This window comes from Rana temporaria, chromosome 13, assembly GCF_905171775.1.
Source record: "Rana temporaria chromosome 13, aRanTem1.1, whole genome shotgun sequence".
Classification (NCBI taxonomy): domain Eukaryota; kingdom Metazoa; phylum Chordata; class Amphibia; order Anura; family Ranidae; genus Rana; species Rana temporaria.
In genome coordinates this window covers 23155598-23171197 of record NC_053501.1, presented here as the reverse complement: position 1 = coordinate 23171197, position 15600 = coordinate 23155598, and the positions used below count along the sequence as shown (strand labels likewise).

The window sequence follows — 15600 nt, the reverse complement described above, 5'->3', positions numbered from 1 at the left end:
GGGCTGGTCCAATAGCGTGTGGGGAAGGGCTGAGAGGCGTTGGGCGCTGGCGGAGGAAGGTTAGGGTGTGCGGGGTTCTTCTCTCCATCCTGCCAGGCGCTGTCTTCTGGCCTCACCCCCGCTGAGGAGCTTCTGGAGGCATTGGAGGGCCGCGGGGGGAGACAGGAGGTAAGTACTGAGTCTTCCTCCCGACCCCCTGCGGGGTGACACCAAGGAGATATCACTCTGTATGTGTGTGCAGGTGACAGGATAGGGAGCCCAGGATATCCTCCCGGGGGGGTCAGCTGACATTCTCCTCACACTCGGCCTCGCTAGTCACAATGGTTCATGCAAAATGTAATGGCCGTCATATCCAGGGGTGTCCAGAGGGGGCGCCAGACATCACTGCCCCCTCCCTGACATAGACTGTGAATGGAGATCAGTGTATGTAACAGACAGCCTGGCAATGCCACCCGCCCTACCAATCGTAGGAGTGTGACCCACATCTGGGGTACACACATGAGGTACAGGGGCCCCCATATGCACCACAGGGCCACACCAAATATTTGTACAGGCTGTCAGAGGGCACTCTGCAGGAGACACTCGCTAGCACTCTACCTTCAGCCTTCTGGAGCTCTCCGATTCATTTCCTGCAGAGCTCCTGCGCTCTCTGATCCTCTCCTGCAGCGTGCCCGCACTACCTGCCAACCATCTCCTGCAGCGTGCCCGCACTACCTGCCAACCATCTCCTGCAGCGTGCCCGCACTACCTGCCAACCGTCTCCTGCAGCGTGCCCGCACTACCTGCCAACCGTCTCCTGCAGCGTGCCCGCACTTCCTGATAACCATCTCCTGCAGCGTGCCCGCACTACCTGCCAACCATCTCCTGCAGCGTGCCCGCACTACCTGCCAACCATCTCCTGCAGCGTGCCCGCACTACCTGCCAACCATCTCCTGCAGCGTGCCCACACTACCTGCCAACCGTCTCCTGCAGAGCTCCTGCGCTCTCTGATCGTCTACCTGCAGCGCGCCCGTACTACCTGATCCTTTTCCTGCAGCGTGCCCGCACTCTCTGACCATCCCCTGCAGATGGTCAGGAAGCACAGGTGAGCTGCAAGAGACAGAGTGTGGAACGCTGCAGGAGACAGAGAGCACAGCCAAGCTGCAGGAGATGGTCAGGGATTGAGGGTGCACTGAAGGAGACGGTCAGCGCAAACGAGCAGCAGGGGGCAGAGAGTGCGGAATGCTGCAGGTGGTCAGGAAGCACAGGTGAGCTGCAAGAGACAGAGTGTGGAACACTGCGGTAGACAGAGAGAACAGCCAAGCTGCAGAAGAGGGTCAGAGACTGCTAGTGAGCTGCAGGAGAGGGTCAGGGAGTGTGGGCGAGCTGAAGGAGATGTTCAGGAAGTGCAGGGGTGAGCTGCAGGAGACGGTCAGGGAGCGTGGGCGAGCTGAAGGAGATGTTCAGGGAGTGCAGGGGGCGTGGGCGAACTGCAAGAGATGTTCAGGGAGCGCGGGCGAGTTGCAGGAGACATTCAGGGAGCGCAGGGATGAGCTGCAGGAGACGGTCAAAGAATGTGGGTGAGCTGAAGGATATGTTCAGGGAGTGCAGGGGGCGCGGGCGAGCTGCAGGAGATGTTCAGGGGGTGCGGGCGAGCTGCAGGAGATGTTCAGGGAGCGCGGGCGAGCTGCAGGAGACAATAAGGGAGGGCGAGCTGCAGGAGACGGTCAAAGAACGTGGGCGAGCTGAAGGAGATGTTCAGGGAGTGCAGGGGGAGTGGCAGGAGACAGTCAGAAAATGCTAGAAATCACCGCTAATGCAGGTCCTTTGCAAACCAATCACAGGGTCTTTAAAAGCTCCACGAGAGTACCAAGTTGTGGCCCCTGGCGCTGCATGTTGGGAATCTGATGTGGGCCCAACAGATTGGACGGGCCCAGGCACATATCTTTATGGGCTCGAGGAACCTTTAGGCCTCAGGGAGCTCTGTATGCAAATATTGACTTTAGACTATGAAGTGGGAGCACTGGCACATCTCCCTGCATTGTACATTGCCCCACCTCTCTACCTCGTCCAATCAGAAAACACTTCTCTGAATGGCACCTGTGCCAAGCAGCCAACCTGTCTTTTTTTTTCCACACAAATGGAGCTTTCTTTTGGTAATATTTGATCACCATTGGGATTTCTCATTTTTTGCACTATAAATAATAAAAAAAATATATATTTTTCTTTGTGTCTGTTATAAAATTTTGGAAATTGGTGTCAATCTCTGAAAACTGATCACACCTGATGTACCGGCTTCCTATCTCATTTCTTGAGACCCTAACAAGCCAGGAAAGTACAAAGGACCCCTTTCTGTAAAGTAGACATTCCAAGGTATTTAGTAAGAGGCATGGTGAATTTTATCAAGTTGTAATTTATTTATTTTCCCCCAATTCTTTGCAATTTTCTTTTTTTTCCCCCCACAAAACTGTCATATTAACAGGTAATTTCTCTTACATGGCATATGCATACTTGCAATGACACCCCAAAAGACATTCTGCTACTCCTCCCCAGTATGGGGATACCACATGTGTGAGACTCTTACACAGCCTGGCCACGTACAGAGGCAGAGGGCACCATTGGGCATTCTAGGGACATCAATTGCACATATCGTTTCCTGACAACCTATCGCACTTTTGAAGGCCCTGAAGCACCAGGACAATGGAAATGCCCACAAAATGACAACATTTTGGAAAGAAAACTCCCTACAGCAGGGATATGCAATTAGTGGACCTCCAGCTGTTGCAGAACTACAATTCCCATGAGGCATAGCAGGACTCTGACAGCCACAAGCACAACACCCAGAGGCAAAGGCATGATGGAACTTGTAGTTTTGAAACTGCTGGAGGTCCACTAATTGCATATCCCTGCCCTACAGTATATTCTATGAGGCAGGGGTCGACAATATCCGGGCGCCAGTAATTGAGGCAGGCCGCAAAGCCGCAGGATCCTGTGTCTCCGTGCGCCCCCACCGCGCGATCGCGTGACGGCCAGTAATTGAGGCCGCGGCTTTGTGAAGTCCCAAGCTCTTCCTTCTGTCAGCTGGCCCCATCTGGTGGTGGCCGTTGGCATTACAAGTTAAACAGCAATTCTAATATGTAATTTTTCACTGCCATCTCCTTCCCTCTAATTAGAACCCCCAAACATTATATATATTTTTTATTCTAACACCCTAGAGAATAAAATGGCGATCGTTGCAATACTTTCTGTCACGCCGTATTTGCGCAGCGGTCTTACAAGCGCACTTTTTTGGGAAAAAATTACACCTTTTTTAATTAAAAAATAACACAACCGTAAAGTTATCTGCATTTTTTTAATATTGTGAAAAATAATGTTACGCCGAGTAAATTGATACCCAACCTGTCACGCTTCAAAATTGCGTCCGCTCGTGGAATGCCAACAAACTTTTACCCTTTAAAATCTCCATAGGCGACGTTTAAAAAGATCTACAGGTTGCATGTTTTGAGTAACAGAGGAGGTCTAGGGCTAGAATTATTGCTCTCGCTCTGATCGCGGTGACACCTCACATGTGTGGTTTGAATACCGTTTACATATGCGGGCGCCACTCACGTATGTGTTCGCTTCTGCGCGCGAGCTCGTCGGGGAGCGTTTTCTGGCTCCTAACTTTTTTAGCTGGCTCCTAGATTCCAAGCAAATTTGTCAAACCCTGCTATGGGGCATAATGAGTCTTTTGAACGTGTCATTTTTTCCCACGTGTTTTTGGAAAATGTGGAAAGAAAATGAAAACGCATTTTTTCGCTGCTGATGTGGCACTGATGGGCACTGTATTGGCGCTAGTGGCACAGTAGAGCACTGCTGGGCACAGATGTGGAACTGCTTCGTACTGATATGGCACAGATGTGGCACTCCTAGGCAATAACGAAAACAAACCTCCTCTCCTCGCATGAATGGTGTGAGCAGTGGATAGAACCGGACATGATGCCAGTTTGTTGACAGTGATCACTCCGTCATTGGAAGGAGCGATCGCATGGTAAAGGGCTGCTGGGATTGGCCCTTTACCCCGATCCGTGACGGGCCGGGTCCTGAGAAAACCAGGCGGTCGTGGACATTCCTGGTTGCGCTCCATGGGGGCTCGCAGGAAGCGCGATTTTTCGTAGGAGGTCATTGTATGCCCTCCCAGAATTAGCTGGCCACACTGTAGCTGTCATTCGGCTATGGCCCGGTCGGCGAGTGGTTAAAGTGGAACTACACTGCATGTGAGCACGACAAACCAAAAACGCCATTTCATTATTTTTTTAATATTCAAAGCAAACTCATCCATTTCTCCATGCTTAGTAAGGGCAGATGATTCATGTAGCATTTACTAGCTGGAATCTCTCTGCCCTTAGCTCGGACATGCAGGCATGAGGATATGCTTGGCTGAGAAAACCCCTCCTCACCTTTTGAAGACTCCTGGGATGTATGACATCAGGAAGTAATTGAAGAATTGTAAAAAAAAAAAGTTAAAACTAGTAAATACAATACATTTCTCTATCGAATTTTCTAATGGTAGCAGCATGAGGATTTAAAATGGTCAATGTGGAATGAGAGGGTGAAGCTGCTCTCCTCTCCCCATGTGACAGCGTTGGACCAATCGCCAGCATGGTCCTTTTTGTTTCTAGTTTTTCTCCCTTCAGGTGTTTTTATTTTTTATTTTTTTCCCGTTCCATGGACGCCGTCTCCTCTCCAGACTGCACTTGGTGCTGAAAACAAACCCTCGGTGTTGCTTATAGCGCCCCATCAATCCCCCGAAAAAGGAATAGAAAAGCTATCATACTCTCCTCCTCTCCAGCAACCCATCTCCTCCTACCTTTGCTCTGTTCCTGGGCTGCAGACTCCTCCAGTATATGACATTTCCGGTATTGTCGGATGCTTTTGTAAATAGCTGAGTTCTGTGATTTCATCCCCTGACCCCCCCTACATCAGTGCCATGTCCTGTAGTGATGTAGGATCAGAAGATGGAACCGCAGCAGGGGAGGGGGTAAAGAGTGAGCGGGTAACTTGTATAGCGCTACAAATGCGAACTGAATCGCCTCAAGGCGCTTATTTCCATCCAGTGTCGTCCTTATCCTTCAGAATAGATGGGTCTTAAGTTTTTTCCTGAAGGCCCGATGGTTTTCTTCCATGCGGATGTTTGTGGGCAGAGAGTTCCATAGCCGTGGTCCTTGGACTACAAATCTTCGTTCTCCCTTTGATTTGTAGTGGGATTTGGGGATGTGGAGGAGGTTTTGGTTGGTTGATCGAAGAATGCGATTGGGGGGTGTAATGCTTTATTTTCTCGCACAAGTATTGAGGAGCGTTTCCTTGTGGGTAAGACAGAGGGTCTTGAATGTAACCCTATCCTTTACGGTTAGCCAATAAAGGGTCCTTGGTGAAGGGGTGATGGATTCCCATGTTTTTTTCCTGTTACCAGTCTGGCTGCCGTATTCTGGACGACGTGTAGACGCGAAAACTGATTTTTAGGTAGTCCAATATAGAGGGAGTTTGCGTAGTCGAGTCGGGAATTGATGATAGTTACAACTACTACTGCTATGTCTTCTTTTGGGATGAAGGGGATGAGTCTACGCAGCAGTCGGAGGAGATGGTCAGATCCGCTGACTACTGATCCTATTTGTGCATCCATCAACATTTCAGAGTCAAAGATGACTCCGAGACTTTTGTCTTTGGTGCTTGGGGGTGATCATCTGTCCAAGGATGGTGGGTGGTGTCCATGAAGTCTCAGCTTTTGTCTTTCGGTTTGCGTGGAGGAGAAGAAGTTCTGTCTTGGATCCATTGAGTTTGAGGGATCTCTCAGTCATCCAATCCTCGATCAATGTGAGGAATTTTTCTAGAGAGTTGAGTGTCGTCAGCGTATGAGTGGTAGCACAGGTCCTGTTTACTGATGATTTTGAGGAGTGGGCGAGGGTCGATGTTGAAGAGCACGGGTGATCCTTGATGGACTCCGCAAGAAATTGCGTGATCTGCGTCTGTGACTCCTGCTACTTCTTTAAGACAAATGAGTAGAGTTTTGTGGTCTACAGTGTCGATTGCTGCACTCAGATCCAGCAGCACCAGGAGACATGATTCTCCGTCATCTGCTTCTTCGAGGGCATCATCACATATTTTGAGAAGTGCTGTTTCAGTGCCATGGCCTGGGCGGAAACCTGATTGAAGTGGGTCCAAGAGTTTGTGTCCAAATGGAGTTGTAGCTGTTGTACTACAGCTTTCTCCATAATCTTGGAGATGGTGTTCAGGCTTGTTATCGGTCTGCGGTGATTTGGGTCTTTTAGGGTTGAGGTTAGGTTTCTTTAGAAGGGGCTTGATTATGCCTTGCTTGAGAGAAATTGGAACAATACCTTCTTTGAATGATTGGTTTACGAGATGTGTTATGGTGGGTGCCAAGATATCGATACATTCTTTCAGGAGTTTTGTCGAAATGGTGTAATTTGGTGATGTGCTGTCTCGGAGGCTTTTGATGTTTTTGGTGGTGTTGATGGTGATCGGGATCAGCACAAAATTCGTCGGTTGTATAATGTTTGTATTGACTTCCTCTTCTTGCTGTGGCTGAGTGAGGTTGGTTGTTTTTTTCTGTTGAATTATTTCCCGAATGTTTTTAATTTTGTCGATTACAAAAATCCGATAGCTCATTAAAGAATTCTTGAGTTTCATTTGCTGGAGGTTCTAGGCAGGTGGGTTTCATAGTCTGAGCGACTAATTTTGAGCGACTAATTTTGAAGAGTTTGCGGGGACGGTTTATGGCTTTTGAGATGGTGTTTGAAAAATGTTATTTTTGCATTTAATATTGCTTTGTGGTATTTATTAGTGAGTGCTTTGTAGTTTGTGCGGTTTTCCATTGTGGGATTTCTTCTCCAGGCTCCTTCAGCTCTTCTGCGTTCTTGCTTCAGTAAAGTAAGAGTGTCATTGAACCAGCCTGAATTGTTTTTGCGGCTGAGTGCTCTACGTTTCGGAGCGACTATCTCTGCTGTTTGTAGTAATGCTTTGTTTAAGGAGTTGAGTGTTTGTTCCGTTAATTGGTTTTGCTTTAGCATTCCTATGTTTTTTGATAGTGTGATTTTGAAAAGTTCAGAGTGTAGTTTCTTCTGAGATCTTATCCAGTGTGTTGTTATTGAGTGTTTTGGTTTTTGGGGGAAGGTGCTGGTGGTGGTTTTGAATTTCATAACGTGGTGGTCCGTCCATGGTAACGGCATGTTGTCCAGTGTATTGATGTCCATATTTTGTTTGAAGATGAGATCAAGAATATTACCTGAACCATGCGTGGGGGTAGTTTAGGCATCTGATATTGCTGGTAGAGGTAAATGCTCAAGAGTCTACCGGTGTGAAGATAGGGGCCTGGGTCACTGGAGAGGTGAGTACAGGAGCTCTTCTATTGCAGGGAATTACGGATGGGGTTGTTTAAAAGAACAGCTCTGGGAACCTTGAAAATTCTAACTTGCAGTGGGGTCTGCGCTTGTACTGCAAGGGTAAATGCTCGTATTCTAGGGCAGGGGCCCTAGGATAAACAAAGGGCCAGTTTACCGTCTTCAGACTTTAGGAGGGCTGGATGTTGGTATCGGTGGGAGAAATAGTATTCCATCATTTGATTTGGTGTCAGTGGGAGGAATAGTATCACAATAGTATCACATCGTTGGTGTCAGTGGGAGAATTAGTACCACATTGTTGGTGTCGGTGGGAGGAATAGTACCACATCGTTGGTGTCGGTGGGAGGAATAGTACTTCATTGTTTGTCAGTGGGAGGAAAAGTACCACATTGTTGGTGTCGGTGGGAGGAATATTCGTCCATGAGTGGTGTCAGTTGAAGGACTAGTACCCCATGATTGTTGTCAGTAGGAAGAATAGTGCCCTATAGTTGGTGTCAGTTGGTTTGGAGATCATTGTCTCCAGGGCCCCCCTGTGTGCCCACCCTCTCTCCCACAGCGCTGCCAGCTTCTCTCTTCTTCCGCTGGTAGCTGCTGCGGGTACACAAGGATCATTTCGGGATGGAGAGTGGGGGAAGGGGCTAGTAAACATGTCATTTACTGACCCCTTCCTTTCCTGAATAAGCACAGTGACTGATCAGTGTCCATTTATAACTTAAAGGGTATGTAAAGGAAGTATTATTATTTTTTTTTTTAAATAACAAACATGTTATACTTCACTGTGCAGCTTATTTTGCACAGAGTGGCCCAGAACCTGGTCTTCTGGGCTGTCTCGGCTCCTCCCCGCAAGAACTCATCACCTTCATGCGAGCGAGCTTGCGCGGTGATGAGTTCTTGCGGGCGCGCTCCTGTGATATAGCCGCTCACTGTATCACTCGGCCCCCGGCGCGCTGCGTCATTGGATGTGATTGACAGCAGCGCCAGCCAATGGCTGTGCTGCTTTTAATCAACCAATGAATGAGCCGAGAAGCCTGCGCATTCACAGCACAGGACTTTTGAAGGGTCGGGTAAGTAAATAGGGGCTGGGGGGGGGTGAAGAAACTTTTTTTATTTTTACAACCCCTTTAAGCAAATTCTTGTATGTGATGGCTGTGTTCGTTTTAGGCCCCGTACACACGAGAGGATCGATCCGCTGAAATTTATCCGCGGACCTGTTTCAGCGGATAGATCCCCTGGTGTGTACGATCCAGCGGATATTTTTCCGCGGATTTTTTCCCCCGGGGATGGATTTCCAGCGGATCAAGATTTCTTAGCATGCTAAGAAATCTATCCGCTGGAATCCAGTCCAGCGGATTGATCCGCTGGTCTGTGCAGACTCAGCGGATCAATCCGTCCGATTCCATCCCTCGCATGCGTCGTAATGATTCGACGCATGCGTGGAATTCCTTATATGACAGAGTCGCGCACGTCGCCGCGTCATCATCGCGGCGCGACACGTCACCGCGGAGGGAATTCCGCTGGGATTTTGATCTCATGGTTAGTACAACCATGAGATTAAAATCCGCCAGAGGATTTATCCGCGGAAACGGTCCCCCGGACCGTTTCCGCGGATCGATCCTCTCGTGTGTACTAGGCCTTGGGCTTTCTTGCTTCTATTTACACCTGGTGATCCAGCCAGTATGTCTGTAGCTGCTGACTTTTAATATTGGGACACTTGCCTGTTCACAAATCCAGTGGTGTCTTCACCCAAATTTTTTAATCCGCTCTCGGTTGCTGCCGCTGTTATCTCGGATAAGGGAAACCGGCTCCCTACTGTGCTTTGTGAATGGCCCAACGGCGGGGGTCAAACTTCTGGATGAGTTCACCGTGGCAAAGTCAGCAGGAAGTGAGAGCAGGTACCTGTCAAATCCAGGTATCCGCCCCCCCCCCCCTCCCAAAAGGTGCCAAATGTGACAGTGGAGGTGTAGGGAAAAGAGGCAGATAAGCAGAGCTTCCCCTTTTGGGTGGAGCTCTGCTTTAAATACCACCAAAAGAAATCTCTCTTTGTGTAAGAAAAAAAAAAGATACATATTTTAATTTGGGTACAGTGTTGCAATAGTCATTCAAAGTGCAACAGCACTGAAAGCTGAACATTGATCTGGACAGGAAGGGGGTGAAAGTGCCCAATGAGGAAGTGGTTAAATCTGCTAGTACATCTAACACTCCCCTCTCCCAGATGAACAGTGCTGCTGTCAAAAGGTGACCCCTGTGCTTCTTCATCCAGAGTGGAGGTGCTCCTGTAGTCTGGAGCCCTAAGCTGTGGGGGAGGCGACAGCGGACAGCTCAGGCTCTCAGCAACTCGCTATAAGGCTGAGCCAGGTGTAGGTCCAGGCATGTGGATGGATCCTGACCATATGGACGCAATCTTTCCCGAGTCTTGACCGGCTCTGTGATGTCAGCTGACAGTAGACTTCAGCCCTCTGTCTGCTGAAAATGGGTCACAGGAGTGCAGAATGAGCTACACTCCTGTGATGCACAGAAGATGTACAGCCAAACGTGCTTTGGCTGTACATCCTCTCCTTTTTAAAATGGAGTTCCATCCAAAAGTGTAACTTCTGCTTATTTGCTTCCTCCCCCCTCCAGTACCAATGGGGGGGGGGGGATGGACGGGGACCCATTTTTGACAGGTCCCCCTTCCAGACTCCTGTAGACAGAGCCATGGCAACGTCCCTCTGAAGTTCGGTCCCCATCATCCTTCCTCCACGCTTTCTAATTGGCCCGGCGGCAGTGCGCGTCGCACATGAGCAGAAGGGAACCGTCTGTTAAGCCGAACAGCTTCACTGCTAGTTTCCCTTATTGGAGATGGCGGCGGCAGCACCCAAAAGCCGATCTGAAGATCGACTGGGGTACCGACATCGCTGGGTCCCTGGACAGGTAAGCGTCCATATATTAAAAGTCAGTAGCTGCAGTATTTTTAGCTGCTGACTTAAAAAAAAAAAATCCTCAAGCTGGAACTTCAAGCAAGGTAAACCTGTTAGTTGTATATACGCCTTTACTTTCATGTAATCCTGACAACTTTTCCTTTTATTTGACAGCATTATGACAGTTGTGAGCGCTGAGCTGAGACAGATGGGACAGCTTTGGTAGGGGCTCCAGGCTGACACTTCTGCTTTGAGAGGAAGAGGCTACAGAACCACCAGCTGTACCTGAGAGGTAAGTCAACAGATCAAAAGTATTACAAATGTCCACTGTATGAATGGTTTGGTTTAAGCAGGATGACTACAAGCAAATCGTTCTGAGTATTTGGGTTAGGAGAGATCGAAATTGCATTTTGGCATCCTTTTTATAGCTTCAGAAACTAGGGCAATTATTTTTTTTTCTTTGTAACGTTTTGGATAGAGGGGAGATGGATAAGAATACCTGTCAGTTTTTGTTTGCTGTCTGTGCCCCTGTCACTATCTCTATTTGTCCTGATTAGCAATCTTCTGTAAAGCCTCATACACACGATCGGACTTCAAACAAACTTTTCTGTGGATTTTTGTTCGAAGAGCGTTGGCTGTGAACTTGGTATGCATACACACGGCAGGACTTTGTCAGCAAACTTTCCCAAAATCACATGGTTTTTCTGCTCTTTACCGCCACGCTTTGGTCAACTTCTGCTATTGTTGGTTGATTTTAAAGCGGGAGTTCACCCAAAAAACTATTTTTAACATTAGATTGAGGCTCATTTTGTCAAGGGGAATCAGGTGTTTTTTTTTTAAATCGAAACAGTACTTACCATTTTAGAGAGCGATCTTCTCCGCCGCTTCCGGGTATGGGTCTTCGGGACTGGGCGCTCCTATTTGATTGACAGGCTTCCAATGGTCGCATACATCGCGTCACGAGTAGCCGAAAGAAGCCGAACGTCGGTGCGGCTCTATACGGCGCCTGTGCACCGACGTTCGGCTACTTTCGGAAAATCGTGACGCGATGTATGCGACCGTCGGAAGCCTGTCAATCAAATAGGAACGCCCAGTCCCGCAGACCATACCCGGAAGCGGCGGAGAAGATCTATCTCTAAAACGGTAAGTACGGCTTTGATTTGAAAAAAAACACCCGATTCCCCTTGACAAAATGAGCCTCAATCTAATGCTAAAAATTAAGTTTTTGGGTGAACCTCCACTTTAACATTGGTTCTGAGCATGCGTGTTTGTACTTCTGTACACACTATAGGATTTTGCTCTGTAGGACTTTTGTTGCCAAAAAGTTTGTCCGTTTTGCAGAGTGAACATTTGTCAGATGAAAACCGATCAGACACGGTCAGAATTTTTTGAAAACTTGCTAATTTTGAAGTTTGTTGTCAAAAAGTTCGACCATGTGTATGGGGCTTAACTCAAACCTGGTAACCTGTAGAAATGTTTAAATGTCGCCTGTGGAGATTTTTAAGGGTAAAAGTGTGTCGCCATTCCGTGAGCAGGCGCAATTTTGAAGCGTGACATGTTGGGTATCAATTTACTTGTAGTAATATTATCTTTCACAATATATAAAAAAAAAAAACGGGCTAACTTCACTGTTTTCTTATTTTTTAATTAAAAAAAGTGATTTTTTTTCCCCCAAAAAAGTGCGCTTGTAAGACCGCTGCGCAAATACGGTTTGACAGAAAGTATTGCAACTACAGCCTCGCTCTGCTGTCACAATATATATGGTTGTAAGTAATTTTTTGGCAAAAAAAAATATATTTTAACTTGTAAAGTGTCAAAAAAAGAGGCTTGGGGCTGAAGCGGTTAAATTAAAGAAGAAATTGTCTGGTGGGAGTTTGGCTTTGATGGACCCCATGCTGTTATTTTAAGCTATGCGGTTGATTATATTTCCGAGGTTAGTATAAGTTCTATGGACAGGTTGTTTTTTTATAATACACAGTGTTGGATGTTTGTATATCTGATTGTATTTGGTATATTATTTATAGTATTTTGTTTGCTGGACATTTTCTCTGGCTGTTCTCAGAGATCACTGCACTTTATTAGAGCCATGCTTTGTATAAATATTTAACATTTAAATCTAAACTGATCATCGTTGTTTTAAAAGCACCATCAACAGTGAAACCCATAAATGTGAGAAGACGCTCTGTGCTCGGTGCCAGCCAAGACCCGCGGTGTGAAGGTCACTCGCCTGGTGGATAACATTATTCAATGGTTTTCAGTTAGTTTATCAGTGGCACTTGCTTTGGGCTCTGTGTAGGAGGCTCATAATATCATCTGTGTTATCTTTAAGTGAATCGCTTGACAACTGTTGCACTATAATGCAATGTACTGGTTCTTGTGAGATTTAATTTTTTTTTTTTAAATAACAAAACGGGAAATTATCAGTTTACAAGATTTCTGAATGGATAAACAGCTATTTATCTTCTGTTCATGGTTGGACACAGCAGCCTTTGACCTTAGTGTTATATCCGCTTCCTTCCAGGAGAGTTAGGCAGAAAAAAGCACTTTAAGTGTTAACAACACTTTCCTCAGTGCAGCTCCTCCCAGGGGACGTGGCTCCCCGGGTATAACCCACTCGGGTATAACCCACACCCTGCCTAATGTCAGGAGAGGACAGGCACACTGGAGTCCTGTACTCCGGAGATTTTTTTCTTGCGATTTATTTTTTTTTTCGCTTTTTATTGTTTTGTTCCTGCATTTTTGGATCCTGAGATTCCTCTATCAACTGCCGACTGGGTGACAGACTGGGTCTTGACTCTTGTAGTCCCCCCCCCCCCCCCCCATTTTTGGCCATCGAGCGTGTGCCGGCCCTCAGCTCAGCTCTGGGTCGTCCACGACAGGCCCCTTTGCTCCAGGGGCGGCCGGGGAACATTTTGTTCTAGGGCACACATATGACCGGTCTTTATGGCTTTGTCACAGTGTGTCTGGCCGACAGCCATGCCGTTTAGCGGACAATGGTTCTGTCTGGGATACCTCCAGCGGGTGGTCGCAGGACGGGTAAGTAGTGGCTCCTTGCTCAGGTAAGGTGGTATGGCTGGAATTTTCCCCTGGGAGATCGACTGAGGGTTTGCCCTGCTTTCCTCTCTCCCTTAATTCATCTCCCTCCTTTCCCATTAGGGTAGCGGCTGTTAGGGGGGGCTTTCTGGGCTCTCTTTATTACACCATGGCCTGTGTGTATGGCGGGGCCTGTGTGTGTTCACTTGCTGGTCTTTTTGTGTGCTGCGCTGTTTACTCTGTGCTGCGCTGTGTGCTGTGTCATTCTGGGTGTTTTTAAATGCGCAGCGGCGGCCATTTTGCCGTGGTCACGCTTTATATGGCTAGGTGGCCATTTTCCTGTGGTCCTATGGTGCTTTTTTCACATTCGGCGGCCATATTGGATTTCGTTTGGCCTCGTGCGGCCGTTTTAGCGCTGCAAAAAGACCGCAAATCTCCCTGAGGTGACAGACGCAGCGCAGCCGGCTTCTCAGCACACCTCAGACCTGTCTCAGCTCGCGCTGCACCGGGTGGGGTGGTGAGTTCCCTGGGGGCCTCTACCTCTGTTGTTAACGGCCAGGAGGTGACCGGTGGGTGTTTCTGCCTTGCAGTTTGGGTGACACAGCGGTGGGGCATTATGGAGCCTGAGCCAGGTACTTCTTCCCCAGCAATGCCTGTGTTAACCCTTGATGCCCCTCCCCCTGCCACATCTGTTGTAATGTCGGATGTCCTGGAGGCTTTTCTCACCAGGTTTGAAGCAGCTAGTGCCCAGAAGGGGGGTAAAAAGCACCCCCTCCCTGAGCCTGCTTCTGGGGATATCTGACATCTGCCTCTGGTCTGTATTGTCAGATGATGTGGGCTTAACCCACGCGGACAGTGAGGACGACTCTGCTTCAGGGTCGGTTGCTGATGGGAATTGTTGGAGCTATTTTTTCTGCGTGTTGCTCAGACACTTGAGGATATGGCGGGGGCACCTGATGTGCCAGTCCCTTTTTGGGTCCCGCAAAACCGCCACGCACTGAAACAGTGTTTCCTTGTGTTCCCTTTTAGGACAGTTTGTTGTACAAGGAATGGGATACACCGCAGGCTGTTTTTGCCTTTGCGGTCCGTTATCCCTTTGAGGAGGACTCTCTCCTCCGTCCGTGGACCATCCCGTGTCCAGGTTGAGCAATGCCACCACATTGCCTGTGGATGGGGCTCCTGCCTTTAAAGACCCTGCGGATAGGAGAGTGGAGGCTGTGGCCCGCTCCATCTTCACAGTAGTGGGTTCGGCTGTGAGACCGGTTTTGGCCGGGGCTCTGGTGTCACAGACTCTGACTGGTAGGGCAAAGCTTATTGCTGCAGGATCTGGAGGCACAGGGTGCTTCCGAGACCGGTAAGGACCTGGCTGAACAAGTGGTTCAGGGTCTATAAATTTGTCTGTGAGTCGGTCCTGGATGCGCTCCCCTTGCTTTCCAGGGCTTCCGCCTATGCGGTGGTACTGCGCTGCCTTGTGTGGCTGAATTGCTGGTCTGCGGACCAGTCCTCATAGTAGGCCTTGGTGGATTTACCCTTTAAGGGTGAATGGCTTTTTGGGGCATCCCTGGATGGCATCATTGAGGATGCCATGGGTGGTGGGAGCACACTGCTCCCACAGTCTGGGAAGGGCAAAGAGCCTCGCCGTAAGCGAGGGCCCTCCTTTACTGTCCCCTAGCGTTTTTTTTGTTTCCGTGCGCCCAATGCGTCAAGAAAAAGTTTGCAAGGTGCTGGGCCCCCGCTGCGGGGCAGGAGCGCACCTGGTACCGCAAGCTTCACATGCCTGCGGACAAACCTGCTTCCGCATAAAGGTCTGCCCCATCCCGTGTTTCGGGTGGGGGGCCGGCTTCGCGAATTCGCGGCTCGGTGGGGGTCCCTTCTTTCCGACCGTTGGGTTTGCGGAGTAGTTTCCTCGGGGTACAAGATGGTGTTTCTCTCTTGTCCACCAAACAGATTTTTTTCCTTCCAACCTCCAGCTTCCTCCGGATTACCGGAAGGCTTTGTCAGGGGCTGTCCAGGATCTACTGGACAGGGGGGTGATTGTGCCGGTTCCCTCAATGGAACGGTTTCAGGGGTTTTACTCCAATCTGTTTGTAGTCCCCAAGAAGGGAGAGGTCCGTCCAATCCTGGACTTAAAAGGCCCTCAATTGTTTTGTCTAGGTGCAAAAGTTCAAGATGGAGTGGATTAGCTCAGTAATGGCAGCATTCTATCAGGGGGACTTCATGGCGTCCTTGGATATCATGGACGCGTTCCTGCATGTTCCCATATGCTCAAAGCACCTGAGTTTTCTGCGCTTTGC

At 48.7% G+C, this 15600-nt stretch overlaps 1 protein-coding gene across 2 annotated transcripts in view; it reads left to right on the top strand.

Annotated features, from left to right (window-relative positions):
- The first annotated feature begins 16 nt into the window (after positions 1-16).
- The window catches only part of SETD3 (SET domain containing 3, actin histidine methyltransferase), an 81316-nt gene continuing 65732 nt past the window's right edge, over positions 17-15600 (top strand). For both annotated transcript variants that reach the window (XM_040332605.1, XM_040332603.1), the window contains exons 1-2: positions 17-168; positions 10448-10565. The gene's annotated coding sequence lies outside the window, so the exon portion shown is untranslated. The remainder of the gene's footprint in view (positions 169-10447; positions 10566-15600) is intronic.